Source organism: Amblyomma mixtum, chromosome 3 (genome assembly GCF_055824585.1).
Source record: "Amblyomma mixtum isolate Tamu chromosome 3, ASM5582458v1, whole genome shotgun sequence".
Classification (NCBI taxonomy): Eukaryota; Metazoa; Arthropoda; class Arachnida; order Ixodida; family Ixodidae; genus Amblyomma; species Amblyomma mixtum.
In genome coordinates, this window is record NC_143014.1 from 49,217,994 (window position 1) to 49,233,713 (window position 15,720).

The window sequence follows — 15,720 nt, forward strand, 5'->3', positions numbered from 1 at the left end:
TACGACAAGATCGCACGAGGAGGCCAAAAATGCTTCGCACGCAGAGTCCGCGCGGCGCCAAACGCGACCGCATCGCGATAGGTCATCGGTCGTATGACGTTTACAAAGAAGAGCTAATCAGAAGGCCGAGAATTTTGTTTATTTTTTTTGCGCTCCTCGTTGCTCTGCCCTCTCCCCTTGATTCACGCCGAAGGAACCGTCTTTTCCGAATGACGCCGAGGTCCCGTCAAAACTGACAAAAGGGTGACCGTCAAAGTGACGGCTAGTTTTTTACAGGTGTTTCACGTAACTTGAACCAAGGATTTAAAAAAAAAAGCGGTAAACCGCAGCCCGCTGAAGCTAACGATACATTAGGATCATTTTTTTTACATACACTGGCTACACTGGTGTAGCAAGTGTATAATGAAATCAATGAACACTGGCTACACTAGTGTAGCCAGTGTAGGTAAAAAAAATGGCCCTATTGTTTGCCATCATCTTCCCAAGCTTTGGACTACTAGATGTGCATTGGAGCCCCGTTAGACAGCTTAGAAGCAAACCCCTTTGGCTGTATACTTTTGACGGGGGCTGTACGTCATCATGACGCTGCCGCTCTCCGCGCATTGGCTCCCACTTCCCATCATTGCGTTTGCCTTGCGCTGCTCGTCGTTGACATCCAGCGTTGGACGCAGGCGGGGAGCTGCAATCGGACGTTGCGACGCCGTTCGCAAAGGTGCGCCGCAGTGAATCGCACTCACTTTTCGCACGTGTCCCCGAAATGGCTGCGACCACCGGAAGTTAACAAGCCGAGCGCCATTGCTTGACGTATTCATGGGCGGAGAATCGCCCAGTTTTTTTTTGTTTTTTTTTTTCGGAGCGAGCTTCGCGTGTATGAGTTGAGGGTAGTATGTAGGAGAGAGGAGGAACATCATTTTAATCCGCGATATCTTCGGTGTTGATGAAGTTCGCTTAACAATTTTTGCGCCGCGGTGACAAGTGATGGAATACCGATCTTGCGTGCGCGTTCGGTAACCTTGGCAAACAGCTTTTCTGGGTCCCTTTAACGAACACCAGCCGAAAAAGCACGGACAAGAATTGAAGGTGCATACAATGAAGATAGGAATAACAAAGATTTAATGCAGAAAAGAAACGATCATGCACACACTACATGAACACAGAACAACAAAGAGCACATTGCATTTTTTTTTATACAAGCATGCCAACGCACCGGGACGCGTTTTGTCGCCCAGGCAAACACTAAGCAATCACGATGACATCATTATCTTCATAATCAATCACGATGACATCGTCATCTTCGTCATCAACGACGATGACATCGTCATCTTCAGCAGACGAAGTTGTCACAGTGTCCGTGGTGTCACGTTCTGTGGCGACCGCAGACATGCCCTCCCGACCACGCACTGCAGCTGGGTCGCTAGCTGCCCCGACTTGCCTTTCCGACATGCTGCGTCTTCTGCCTTGTGGCGCACACTGAGTGGACGGAAAATACGATTCCACAACGATGACATCGTCATCATCCTCAGGTGGCGTCGATGCGCCATGGAGACTGTCGGAGCTGCAGTAATGTTGGACCTCAGCAGCGGCCGAAGTTGAGTCGTCACCACGCTTGTAGCCCTTCGGGATGGGCAATGGCCGCGTGGAAGTGTCGGTGCTGTCCATGGCGGGAATCGTTGATCTGGGCAGTGCCCTACTACAAGCATGAAATGACTCATTTTCGCCCGCACACGTCGTTGGGACCGATACTCTTCTACACGAGTCCATTGTGATCAGAAATCCCATGCAGCGCGCGCCTTTGCACCCGGCACGCACCCGAGGCGCTGCGAGCGGAGATTGTCTTTTCCAGGTGGCGTTGCGATTGTTCTGTCATGTAAATAAATGGTCATGTAAATAAATATGCAGTGGAAGTTAGCAAAAAGCGATTGGGGGATTGGTGGCTGAAAAGCAGAGATGTGGCATAAGGTTAGAATTGTAGGAAACCGTAGGTAAAGATGATGGCGAATCTTAATGAGAATTGCCAACACATTAAACAAAAAATAATAAAGAAAGAAAAGCTGAGCATGGTGGCAATTGCCACCACCCCGTTTCAAAGGGGGCGCTCCTATGCATCCATCCATCCATCCATACGCACAGAGAAAAACTGCAGCGAAAAACGACTACTAGTCGTCATTCGCGTGGCACCTAGTGTTTCCACAGGCGACCGCAATATGTGAGTCGCTTCCCGAAATTTCGCCCTCCTAGCAAGATTTGCCGGATGAGGAACCGCTCTCGCTCCTTCCCTGGAAAATTTTTCAGAGTACCGCAATCTCCCTCTCCCCACCAACGGATATGGAAGGTATATGGCGACCTCTGCCTTCGTAACGATGATATTATAGATTACAAAATAATCGTCTATGTGATCAGCAGAGACAGCTTTATGGCATCGTGGAGAAACATTTAGAAGAAATAGGAAACAATGCAGGCCATAGAGAGAGCCCAGAGACTTTGGACGGCCGCCGCTCTATGCACTTTCCTGAAAATTTTCGTGCTCGCTGGCAACACGGCAACACTGGGCCACAATGGCCATAATCAAGTCAGCTGGCGCGGGGGAAAGAAGTTAGTACTCTAAAATTTTCCAGTGACTCTCACTTCCCAGGCCCCTTGGGGTCTGCTGTGTTGCGCTGTCAGCTAGCTATAGAACAATCACATGGTGCACCCTTTAGCCGCGGACACATAAGGCGGTGCTGACGAAGACGAGGTCACGCTCATAATTAATGTAGCTTTCGAAGTCCAGAAAGCTCAGAAAGTTGTGGCTAGCGTAAAGTAGCCGGCCACGTAAGGTGCCTCCTGCCGAACAGGGGCCGAACCCACGAAATACTTCGCTTTGGAACCGGTTCGCTTTGCCGCTGCGTCATTTTGACGCCGATATGGGTGCGGCGAACCAAGTGGGAGGACGAGGGGGAGACCGCAGCCAATCAGCGGTCCCACGAGCTTTTTTTTTTGCAATCCCGAGAGGGCGCCACACGTTTTTGAACTTGCGCGGGAAGTTTATGGTATTGCAGAACTTTTGTTGTTGTCATTTTCGTGTTATACGGTGAGAGTGCCAGCACGTAGAGGCTGCTGTCTGGGTCTGCAAATTTGCTGCGAAAGCGCGAGCTGCCAATTGAGCTCATGGAGCAGTATAGTTGAAGCTGGACTAGTTGGTGAACATGCAGTGCAGAAAAAACGGTGCTCGTAAGCAGAAGCCGGACGAAGACGCGTGGACTAAATATTAATATAAATATCTCAGAATACTTGCACTGCACCTAATGAAGAAAACAGATGAGCAGGAGACAGCACCCAAAGTAACTCGCCATTATAGTTCACGTAGCAGTCACGAATCGCACCTCGTTGTCTATTACGGATGGCTGGCTGCCACATTCGCTACTGAGCCGCCTCGATGACACAGTGGTTATGGTGCTCGGCTGCTGACCCATGAGACGCCGGTTCTATCCCGACCGCGGCGGTCGCACTTCGATGGAGACGCAATGAGAGACCCGCATACTTTGCGATGTTAGTGCTCGTTAAAGAACCCCAGGTGGTCAAGATCATCCGGTGCCCTAACGATATGTCCCTCATTGCATGAGTCGCTCTGGGACGCTAAACCCCATAAAACAAACGAAAATTTTGCTACTACGTCGGTCTGGTGATATATGCCCCTATCAGCTCGCAAGCAAAACTTATCCGTACGGTAATCAAGAATGCTAGTTTTAGCTCGAAGCGTGCAGCATCCTTTTTTGACGTACCACTGCGATGAATATTAGCTCAAAGTTTATTGCAAGAAAACGGGAGCTTGTTTACAACCACGCAAATGCAGGGTACCTGTAACATGTCTCATGGTTTATTTGGCAACGAAAGTGGTATGGCTCAATAAAAAGCAGCAGCGTTACGTGGTAAAGGCTGCATTTGGACTCAACCAGCTGACCAAGGAGGCGCAGCTCCGTCAAGAGACCACCGATAAGTGGAGCGCTGTAGACTGTTCTGCTATCACCGCAGCGAAACTGCAACAGTTCTTCAAGAATAAAACCTGTAAGGCGCCACGACGAAGCGTCTGTGATGATACAGAGCTCAGTGACAGAGTTTCCTTATCCGTTCTTCACTCAGCAAGCACGCGTGGCAACACTCGGAGTGGCACAGATAGATTCTCAACAGCACCTTCTCCGTTATTTTCTGCGCGTATGACAGGTATAAGACGGCCATATCAGCACGCTCACGCCAAAGAGCGCCCGACGTCCGTCTCGTCCATTCGGAAGCCTAGGATTGCAAAAAACCGAAGCGCACAGATGCCATTTCTCTCTCATCGCGGCCCAAGTTGGTTCTGTAGTTCGGCGGACCGCCGGCGTGCTAATCCCTTCGAAAGCATGAAATGCCGCCTAAAAGAATCATCAGTCATGTTGAGGAATCCTCACGTACGTTCGGCCGCCAATAACGATCACTCAATAGGGCGCACGTCAAGGAGGCAAACGGAGGAACCACCGTGCTTTACGCGAACGCCGACGTCTCGGTTCCACGGGCGGCCGGCTCACCGGTTCGCTTTCACTTACTGACAGCTCATGTTACGTGTACAAAAACCGCGGTCTCGCCTCCGCGAGATATCGTCACGCCGGCGGTGACGACACGCGGCCAATCGCGGGCGGCGGCGCGCGGCGGCCGGAAGTGAACCGGTTCCAAAGCGAACCGTCTGATGCATTCGGCCCCACACTTTAAAAAAAAAACCCAAAAGGGAGTATAAACGGTGGCAGCCACCCTTTTTACTCCATGTGTGAAAACATTTACTCCATGAGTGTGGAGTAAAAAGGTTGACTGTCCTCCATTTTACTCCCATGAGGGAATAATAGAGTAAAAATGAGGATTTACGTGCATTTACTTCAGTCTAGAAAGGGAGTTAATTGTGCCAAATACTCCACCAGTGCCGAAATGGAGTAAAAGAACACCATTTTGTGCAGTCCGCCCCACCACCTAGCGTCTCGTCTGCTTCTGGTCAGTCGTCTGATGATGGCGGTGAGTGAAGACCGCTTGGTTACCATCGTCGCTGGATCTCTGCTGACTTCTGCTCCTTCACGGGCGCCTGCCGCGGTACAAGATATTGGCTTGTCGCCGTTTTCCGCTACATTACGCTACATAATTGAATTGCTCCTGTGAAGCCTCCAGTGCTCTAACCTGACTTTCCTTTGTTAGTGTCGCCACGCCGTTACAGCCCCCGCACAGGCCTAATTCTCATAGGCTTTTTTCAGTATGGTTCTCGCAATGTGTTGCAGCAGATTATGTGTTGCATGAACATGGAACTATGATAGAACATAGTGCCAACGCTGAGCTCTTGACTGAGCTGATGAGGCTACATTTTTCCTGTCACATTGAAAAGCCAAGCCCTAATGAGGTGAATATGAAGGCAAACACGGCCATTCCAAACTACCATCAGGGGTGTTTTCAACTTTTCTGCTCTGGTTTTTAGTGAAAAATAGCGTGGTGCACGACCGTGAAAACTACCCAGCTACTGCGTTTCAGTTTTAAACTGATTATTATAATGTTACATCCCTTTATCTACGAACATGGCCAACCAAACGATCCCGTACAGCAAAAGGAGACGACAAGCAGACGACTCGCGCCGCCTACGCCGCCGCTAGACTTGCAGCAGACGGCGAAAAGAATGCGCGACGCGGGGTCACATTGGAGCAGCGCCGTTTCCCAAGTTGGGTTACCGGCGGCCCGCAGAGCTACTGCTCGTTTCCCCCGCTGTCACTGCTGTAAGAATGAGCCTGAATGAGAATACATAAACATGACGCCTTTTTTGGGCTCCATTTCTGAGGGTGTAAAAATTTACTCCCTTATATTGCAAAATAACTCCCTTATATATGGGAGTAAATAAAAAACACCATACATATGGAGTAAAAAAACCTCCTATTGGGTGTGCAAGTCATTCACTCCCTTTTGGGTGTTTTTTTTTTTTGCTAACAGTGCAGGATGCAGGCAGCTCTGTCGGAGCAGGCGGCAGCGAGGCGATGTGCACAGGCATGTGCACAGGACAGTAGGCTTGGGTGGGTCCAGCGAATCTGCATGATTGCCGAAACGCTCTCCGCATGCCTGTAACGTAGGTCACGGGAGTGGAAACGGCGTCCGCATGGGCTTCTTGGCGCAATGCTGAACTCGCAAGCGAAACGTGTCGGGCGGCTTTTCAAACGCAAAGTTCGCGTGAACAAAGCCCTTTCTTGAGTTGAACTGGACTTGACAACGACCGCCGTCCGAAACAAAGACCCGGAAAGGGTTCCGTGCAGCCGCGAGGAGACATCAGCTCTGTGGCATGGTCTTACTCTGCTCACTCCATGCAGCAGCTTCGGAACTGTCGGCACCCACTGTATCGGACGCCGTCGGAGCGCCCAGTGCCGAGCTGCATGCCAGCAAGCTCGCTGGCAGCGAAGAAAATGTCTGGGAAATCGCGGACCACCCACGCGGCTAGAGTATACTCACTCGCCTCGGGCTTGGCAACTCGGCGGGCGCTATATAGGCTCCCAAAGCATCGCCGGGTGGCGCTGCTGCGCCTGATGTGCAGCGCCATCTATGGGAGAAAAGTAAAAACTGGGGCGCTGCTCGCTGCTCGCGCTGCTTTCACCACGCTTCTTTGCACGCGCGCTCTCTTGCACGTGCGCGCGCCCGCGCTGTCGCGATGTGTCGCCTGCATGAGCCACAATAAGATCGTTCAGACTGACGCGCAGTACTGCAATGCAAACTTAATTAAAGGGGGGAAACTGATTAGTCGCGTCTACTGTGTGGAGCAGACGGTCGACGATGAGGAGGCCCATTTGACTGTAAAATGCGTTTCTCGAGTGAGTATTAACGTCGTACTGTATGACATGTAACTAGAGGTAAGTCCACGGTATAATTATATGCTCGAAATATGCGAAGTACTATCAGCCCTGAGAAATAAAGCGAGACACTTGTTGATCGTAGTTGTCAGTTGTTGCATGCGATGCGCAGGGCGATCCACTTACGTGCGAGTCGAAAGGACATGCGACCAGGCAACAGTTCGTCAACATTCTACTCCACCTTGGGGGAACCCCCTAAACATTTGACCACCATTGTTCACACTTGCAAGTGCGACCTGCGGGTCGCCTTCTTGCTTGAAACGAAAACTCTCCGGAATAACATTGCTTGCGCGCTTTCGAGAATTTCGTCTGCTTTGACCGCGTCTCCTGCACTCGCGCTCGGTGCGATTCTCAATGCACTACGGTGACCAGGAGGATGTCGTGACGGTATTGATGTGCACCGCAGTCGTATAAGCGTCATGATGACAGCGACAGCGGCGCGCTTCTCAGGGCCGGCCTGCCGACCTGTTTGCCTGCCGCCGCCGTCAGAAAAATACGCTAATATTGTTTGTTCGCGTTCATACCAAACCCTGGAGTAGAGCAACGTCAAAAATGAATCATTTTTGAGGATCGTTGGCCAATACCGAGCTGCTGGTAGAAGCGATAACTGCGATACAAGCATATTTCTTTTCCAAAGCCGCTTTGCTGATGCCCTGTGCTGCTCGCCTGTTGTCACCTGGCTCCGCAGTTAAAGACATCACGGAAATCGATCACGTCTTTGTTTTATTATGTGACGGTGAACATAGTAAAACGGTGACGCGAGTAGCACCTTTATTACAGCGCTGGCCAGTTCCGAAGTGCCCTCAGCTGCAGCATCGATGCGAAATGATTAGGCTTAGCGACGACTACGGCAGCGAGGGAGCAGCGCAGCTCGTCGCCCGGCGTGGCCGCGGGCGACGTCGTTGCCGAAAGCTCTACTGTCCGCGGACGGCGTCATTGCCAAAAGCTCCACTGTCTCGCCGATTAGTTCAGCGGCTTGCGACTCGCAGTCGCAAGGCTGGAAAATCGAGCAGCGAGCGACTTGCCTGCGCGTCGTCTGCCACTTTTTTCGTGCATGGTAGGGACAGACTCACTGGCTCTCCGAAGAGCGCGGCCGCATACTCGCGTGTTCGCGGTAAGAGTGTATCACCGTGTACATACGCTTTGGTTTTTACATTACGGCCTTCGTACTACCTCCTTTTTGCTTCGCCGAGACCGCGTCTGTCAGCGCGAAGATTGCGCCTCGCGCGACTCTCCCGTCGCACGTGCACACAAAGCTAGCAGGGCGTCTGCTACGGCGCCGCCCCGAGTTTCCGCTGCTCGCCGCTGCGGCGCTGGCGTCGCGCTCCCAAACTTGAGCTTGGGTTCCCTATAGGCTTCGCGCTTCCTCGATGCGGACGTGGTTCTAGTAGTTAAGAAACTCCACGGAAAATTCTTCAAAAAAAAAATGCGCTGGGCATGTCGAACAGCTGAAACATGCAGCAGAGGAATTCACCTCGCACTCTAGAAAGCATGCCGCAGGTGCTATTGATTCACGCTAGGTCAAGCCCTTGTCAAGTCCGGGCAAACAGCGTTTCTTGAACCGAACAATCATCCAATGTTCCAAAAGCAGGCCCCACGTTGGGCACCAGATGTGAGGTTGAAATAAGGGGATAAACTTTCCCCGCTTAACCGCAGCTTACTGTTCAAACAGCCGACCCTATCCCGTGGTCGCGAGCGCTACCGAGAGCATGCGGACCATGGCGGGACGTGCTCTATGCGACTACTTATATCGCGTGTTGCGTAAATCAGAGAAAATCGAAGAAAAATTCTCTCGGCTTAACCGCGCGTTTGTTTGGGTTCAAATTTCGCACAGAGGTTGCATTTGGTGGTCAGTTTTGTTTTATACTACATTTAGGTAGGGTACTTGCCTGATTCAGTCAGAATTTTTAGGAAATCCCCATCGTATGTGGCGACGACGATCCAAAACTGAAAGACATCGCAGCAATGGTACCCGTAGCGCCATCTCGCACCCACCGGAGAAACTGAGAAATTGTTCTGTGAATAAAGTAACGCATGGCACATGAAAATTAATTTCACTAAAACAGTTGCAATGACCTTTGGTAACAAAAAGAATCCGCTGCATTTTTCTTACAGTATAACGGTAACTTCTTGACCCATGTCAGCGAGTTCAGATACCTGGGCGTTATATCTTCGCATAACTTAAAATGGAATGCTCACATAAACAACACATCTGGGAAAGCACTTCGCAAACTTGGCTATCTCAAACGAACCTTAAGGGGGGACACTACCCTAAAAGGTAGACTTTGAACCGCTGGCTCGATTTCATTGAAACTTGCGAATATCACTGCTGGCACCTCCTCTGCCAAATTTTGTTATTCAGTGGGGGGCTTGTCTTGAACACTGTAATGCTTAAAATAAAATGGGATGATTTTCAATCATTTGAGTATTTTTCTCACCTCCTGTGTCTTCAGTAAACTTTCAGCTTAGAAAAACTATCATTCCAATATTATGTGATAATATTGGTATTGTAGCAGGTTTTCTGGAGTGAAATTTTATGAGGAACACAACTGTGTGCTCAGTTTGTCTATTTTTTTCATTTTTTTCACACTAAAAAATGACTTGAAAAACATTGACGCAAAATTAAAATCCAATGTCATTCTTTATATAGTATTATTCTTTCAAAATATAGAACTAAGCAAAATAATTCCACAGTTATGTGCTCTGGACATTTCCAATGCCACATAACACAAAAAATTGGAAAAATTACCCTTATTTCTCAAACAATAGTTTTCCTAAGTAAGCATAGTCATCCTTGGCATAAAGGTTGCATAACCTGCTTCATACTTATTCTAGAATAATTAAATTTGGCAGAGGTGGTCCGATCAGTAATATAAACTAGCCCCACAAGTTTCAATGAAATTGAGCAAGCGGTTCAAAAGTTCACTGTTTAGGGTAGTGTCCCCCCCTTAAAAAATGCCACGAAGGAATGTAAATTAACTGCTTACAAATCATTAGTTCGACCCATCCTGGAGTACGCCTGAATTGTCTGGTCCCCTCGTTACGCGCGCGACATTGACCGTTTAGAACCAGTTAAAGAAAAGCGATACGATTCATCTTCGGCCGGTACGATCGCAAGTTTTCACCTTCTTCCCATATGCATATTATCTTTACAAACATTAGAACATAGGCGCACACGTGAACGCATCATTATGCTGCACAAGATCGTTCACACGTCCCTGGCATTCAGGCACCCTTCACATTTGTGTCCTCAAGCGCACGTGCAACCCGACGGAACCACCCATAAACACTGTTCCTTTCAAACCACGTATAGATTGTTTTAAATTTTCTTTTTTCCCTTTAACTGTTGAAATTGGGAATGGATTGGACGGCTCACTTCGCTTATTGCCAATTGAAGAGTGTTGTTCAGTTGCCTGACAATTTGACCTGTTGCTCTGTTTTTAATACTTCTGTGTTATCTATTTCTATGCTACCAATGTTATTTGTTTTTACTAATGTATGTACCCACTCCTGCTATGTCTCTCCTCCGAGACAGCAGTATTTCTAGATAAAAAATAAAAAGGAATAACGCTCCACTGCTGACACCAATAAGCATTTGTTACTGCTACAACAATAACGCCAACAAAATACGCTCAGTAATCGAGGTCGTCCAACCCATCGGCAGGGTTACGAGCAAGTGGTCGTCCACGCTAGGGCAGGATATATCCGGGGCCGGACTGGACGAGCTCATGAATTATGTTCTTACGAGGCTTCGCCCTGCTGGTGGAGAGCGGAGCGTCGCGCCGAAACGTCCGCTCGCGACAAGTTCCCTAGACCACAGAGCGAGAGCCCCGCCGCGGTGGCTCAGTGGTTACGGCGCTCGGCTGCTGACCCGAAAGACGCGGGTTCGATCCCGGCCGCGGCGGCTGAATTTCTTGAAGGCGAAATTCTAGAGGCCCGTGTGCTGTGCGATGTCAGTGCACGTTAAAGAACCCCACGTGGTAGAAATTTCCGGAGCCCTCCACTACGGCGTCTCTCATAGCCTCAGTCGCTTTGGGACGTTAAACCCCAACAAACCAACCAACCAACCACAGAGCGAGAGGGCACGGGACGTAAACATTACAGCTTGCTTCAAGTAGTGTGTGAGGTTTCAGCGCTCGAGCAATATCACCAAAGCAATATTATCGATATTGCACTGATCTTTTTAAAAGCACTGCGAAAAGGTGAACTTCAATTTTTTTTTTTTATAACTGAAGTATTAAACACTTATTTTTGGCTCTCAGCTGATATTGTCGTTTTTTTTTTCAGCATAAACCCCTGCTTATTTTGTTTGTTTTTGTGCGTGCGTGCGTGCGTGCGTGCGTGCGTGCGTGCGTGCGTGCGTGCGTGCGTGCAGTCAGGCGCGCCCGCGCGGGCTTATACTTCGGGCATCTACTCATGAGCGACCGAGAATAATTCACTATGCTCAGCGCATTTGATTCACCCACGGTTCACTCCACCGCATGCATCGGTTCATGGTGCGCTGCACTCAAATCCTTACAAATCCTCGATTCACAGCGCCCCCTGCACCGCCACCCTCGATTGTAAACAAAGGTTGCGCTGCGATCGGGAGCGACGCGGGGTGTCGACAAAAACGCAGCATGCCTACACTGCTCCAAGCGATGCTGACTTCGAAACCAACTCGCGACTGAAAGGACACAATAGAGCAGGGGCGCGAACGCGAGGAGCGGGACGGGACAGGTACTCCTCAAGGGGAATGCATCATTGTAATCTTTCGACAACTTCCCTTACGCTCTATCTCAAAAGCTGGTGGTGACCAGCATCCCTCACCTTGTGGTGTGGTTGGTTGAGCCTTCCGGCTCGACCAACCGCATCACAACTCGTCGGGATAACGCGAATTATGTTCAGAAACACGCAAGTGTGGCATACCCAAGGCGGACGGTCGCCTACACAACAAAAGTCACTGCTGACGCCAGCGCCGCCGCATCTCATTGATGTCACGGCCTGACGCTCCAAACGCGCACGACCGAGCAGAAAACGAGAAAGGAGTTTTTAAGGCAGAGGCTTGTCAGAAAAATTACAGCATTGAGATCATAAATCAGCCAACGCGGGAGGGCTGGGAGGCGGCCCTGTCCAGCTCGGACCTCGAGGAACAACGAGCCCTCGTCGCCACAGCACGGGCAGCGGCTTTCACCAACGGCGTCCCGGACTAGGGACCCGATCAGCCTTCCCTTCAACTAAGGCATTGTGGCTTTAATAAACGTTTTCATCATCAAGGCAGAGGCCTTTAATGCCTCGTCGTTGTAAGCAGGAGTTGTGGACAGAAATGTCACGCTTTTCAATTGGTCGAAGTGGTCGTAACATCACAGTGCGCGAATTTCAAACGGGGCCAATTGTACTTTGGCTAGTAGCCATGCAGCCAATTAAAGGGATCGTATAGTGGTGCTCCAAGTAAGTGGGACTCAGTTTAGTTAACTGCTTGATTGACCAATTAGACTAATTAACCTTTGTAGTAAGACCAGATAAATAAATAAAACAGTAGGAAATTGGGCGAGTTGGCGAATCGAACCGGGGTCTCCGGAGTGCGAGACGAGCACGCTAACCATTCCGCCATGCCAGCTCGATGGTTTGGAATGAACAAAGGCGGGTCTAGTGAATACGGTGTTTTCGTTCCACTCCCATCTTCCTCCCTTCCCGTTACGGCGAGGTTCAGGTGTTCCCCGATATATGCGAGACAGATACATTTCCTTTCCTCAAAAACCAGTTTACCCACGAGCAAGGCGTAGAGCCGAACGGGCGATGGCGTTCTGTGGACTGCCTGGCAGCGTTGCAAGACGCTGTCGCGTTCCCCTCTTAGAGGCGAAGCTTAACATCTTAACCACACATCAGTGACACAAGCAGCAACACCCCGCTTATAGCTTTCGCCGCACCGCACTTTAGGTCAACAGAGTGCACCCCTGAATTTTTTCGCGTTGTCCATATCAGTCACAGCGCCAAAGAAATGCGAGGCAGAACAGGAAAGTATCGTGAGAATGAATCCCGACTCCAGTTGGGAGGCGAAGGCGGTAGGGATCACCGATGCTCTTCCTCATGGGCACAGAATGTTTCGCTGATTTCTGCCAGGTCCGGCGCGACTGCACATTGCCGCATTCGCTCCTTTTGCCAGAAGCGTTCATTGTATATGCATCGCTACGCAGTTTCTTCCTCTTCCATGCGCGAGTAAAACCTCGTCAGGAATACCACTCTGAAGCAGAAAGGCGAGTGCTGGGTGGAAATATGAACTGCGTAAAAAAAAAAGTCACCACTGATGCCTATGAGCTGCACTGCTCCCACGATCAACGTAGCTCTCGGTCATCGTACCTGTAGGCGCCAAAGAACAATCGCACCCATCATACTGAAGCAGAGGGGGAGGAAAGGGAGGCGACCTGCATGGTGATCTACAGGATTTTTGTCCAGACAAAGCATACTCCAAGCGGCTTAAGTTTTCCAGTCACTTCACTTTCCGCGATTTTGCGAATACATAAAAGAAAATACGCAAACTGCCCCCCCCCCCCCCTCCCCCTCCCCCAAACAGTCCGGTCCCTCACGCATGAAATGTGACTATGACGACTTCACGGATTCTTTCGCGCTGGTTTGAACGTCCTTTACTAACGCATTCGGAAAGTCATGGTCCTATAACAACAAGAATTTCTTAGAAATTTAAAATATGTCCAAGGCAAGAGCGTGTATGCGAAGCGATGTAAATGTAGGGATTTGCTGAGCCTGATCGAACTTTCTTTCTATTACGCAGGCATTCCGGGCCACTCGGTAAAGAATCCGGGACTCGCGGCCCGTGCGGACCTACACCACCTGCTCTGGTTCTACCCGATATACTCCGACCCCCAAAAAGGGCCCTGTCGTCGCTACCGAAGGACAGGCGGCGAACACCCAACTGCAGCGGCGGTACGGGTGGTTGATACCCGGCTTGGCGACCTAAGATTACAGCACCTCTCCGTGGGACAACCATCGGAAACAGTGCACATGCGTGGTGGTTCGTTATAAGAAGTGTAGCTGGGACCCAGACGCACAATGCGAACTGTAGTCGGTGTGTGTGTGTTTCGCTTCATTTCTCATTTCTTAAAAAAATATTTTGATCAGCCTGTATCACTGCCGGCAAATAAGGGGAATAAAGACGTTCCAACAACAGCAGCAGCAGCAGGTGCGGCTGCACGCCACTTCTAATCAAGTTACAATTCCTTGTTACGAAATGCTAGCCTGCATGACTCGCCACGGGTTGCACCCTGCGCCTGCTTTTGCAACGTGTGTCAGCAGCCATTTTGAATTTTCAGACGGCTTGGCCCTTCGCTTAGCTTTACTACACAGGTATCAACCGCAGCGAGCAACAGACGCCGCAGTCGTCTCAAGGTAAGTACTTTTAACGGGCGCAATTTTTGTGATACAGCCCACAGCTACAGGAGCGCAAACCGATACATGTGGCGATAAGCCGGTTAAAGGGTCCCTGAAAGGGGTGTCTGAGGTTGGCAAACAAATACTTGCATTATGTAGAGCGTAGGCCACTGAACGTTCATGCCGCGTACAATACATCAAAGGCGAGTAGATAATTTACAATACATTTTCAAAAACTACCTCTCCCGAGCCTCGCGGCGACCAGCGGCGGTGAACTTCCGCCCGAATCCGTACTCATTACGTCAGTTTGTACTCTTTACGTCACAAGTGCTGGGCTATGATTGGTTCGCGGTGCCAACGTGAAATCACGCATTTAACAAACTAGAAGCTCTAGATACTTCACACTCTTACTCTTTTCGGAAACATTTCGCATTTCAGCAAGCAGAGTTTTCGTTTATATGCATGTTTACGCAGTTATTGTGTGTTCGGTGTCAGAAATTAGTACTGCACTTCCGGTTTACAATGTTTTCGTCTGCTCGTGCCGCTTGTGTCACTCCGCCGGCGCCGCCGTCGAACCGAATCGAGAATCGAGGTGCGATTTGAAGTCACCGCACTACTGATTTCTGTCGCGACCTCCGTCGCATGCGCAATCAAAATGGTCCGGCCGTGCTGTGTCGTTGGTTGCAAAGCCAGGGTTCGGCAAGATGTTGCCCTTCGGCACTGTCTGCCGAAAGATGGAAGTGAGCGAGCCGTCGTCGTCGTCGTCGTCAGGATTCAGCGCTCGATTTCTGAACGGTAAAAGCTTGGCCGACGCGCTGCACCGATCGTCGCTTGCGAACTGCCGCCCCACTACAAGCAGGGAGACACGGAGCGGTGAGCATCGCTGCGCCGCCCTACCCAAACTCCGCTCACAACCGGTGTCGCACTTCGCCGCCGTGCAGCAATGCCTGAGCGCTGCTTGGGATGGTGTACAAATATCACAAGGCAAGATCGCCTTGTTATCAGAAATACTTCTCGAGCAGCGACAAAGCACGCCTGCTTATGTTGCGAGCTTTCGGCAACGGCACCGCTCGCGGGCGCTCAGGGCGACGAGCTCTGCTGCTGCCTGGCTGCCGTGGTCGTCGCTAGGCCTATTGCCTCTTTGGCATCGAAGCTGCAGCGGCCGGCGCTTCGGAAGTCGCCTGAGCTATAATACAAGGCTTACTCTACACATCGTTTTGCAGTCAACAGCATCATCTCACAATAAAATAATAGTATGGTCACTTTCCGCGACTCCTTCTGCAGCGAAGCGAGCGGGCGCCAGGCGAGTCGGACCCCACGTCGGGCCAGCGGCAGCTGCGAGACGGTTGTGGCAAGAAATTTGCTCGTATCACAGTCGTTACCTTTACCAGCAGCTCAGTATTGGTCAGCGATCCTCAAAAATGACACATTTTTCACATTTCTTCTCCCAGGGTTTATTATTTACGTCAAGAACACACTT

The 15,720-nt window shown here is 50.3% G+C and overlaps 1 protein-coding gene and 1 long non-coding RNA gene across 3 annotated transcripts in view; one reads left to right on the forward strand and one right to left on the reverse strand.

Annotated features, from left to right (window-relative positions):
• LOC149350135 (uncharacterized) overlaps window positions 1–14,075 on the forward strand; it is a 29,825-nt gene extending 15,750 nt beyond the window's left edge. Inside the window, exon 2 of the long non-coding RNA XR_016290253.1 lies at window positions 13,645–14,075. This is a non-coding gene — a long non-coding RNA (uncharacterized LOC149350135). The remainder of the gene's footprint in view (window positions 1–13,644) is intronic.
• LOC149350121 (uncharacterized) overlaps window positions 1–15,720 on the reverse strand; it is a 602,760-nt gene that overhangs the window by 348,126 nt on the left and 238,914 nt on the right. The gene's annotated exons all lie outside the window — the stretch shown is intronic.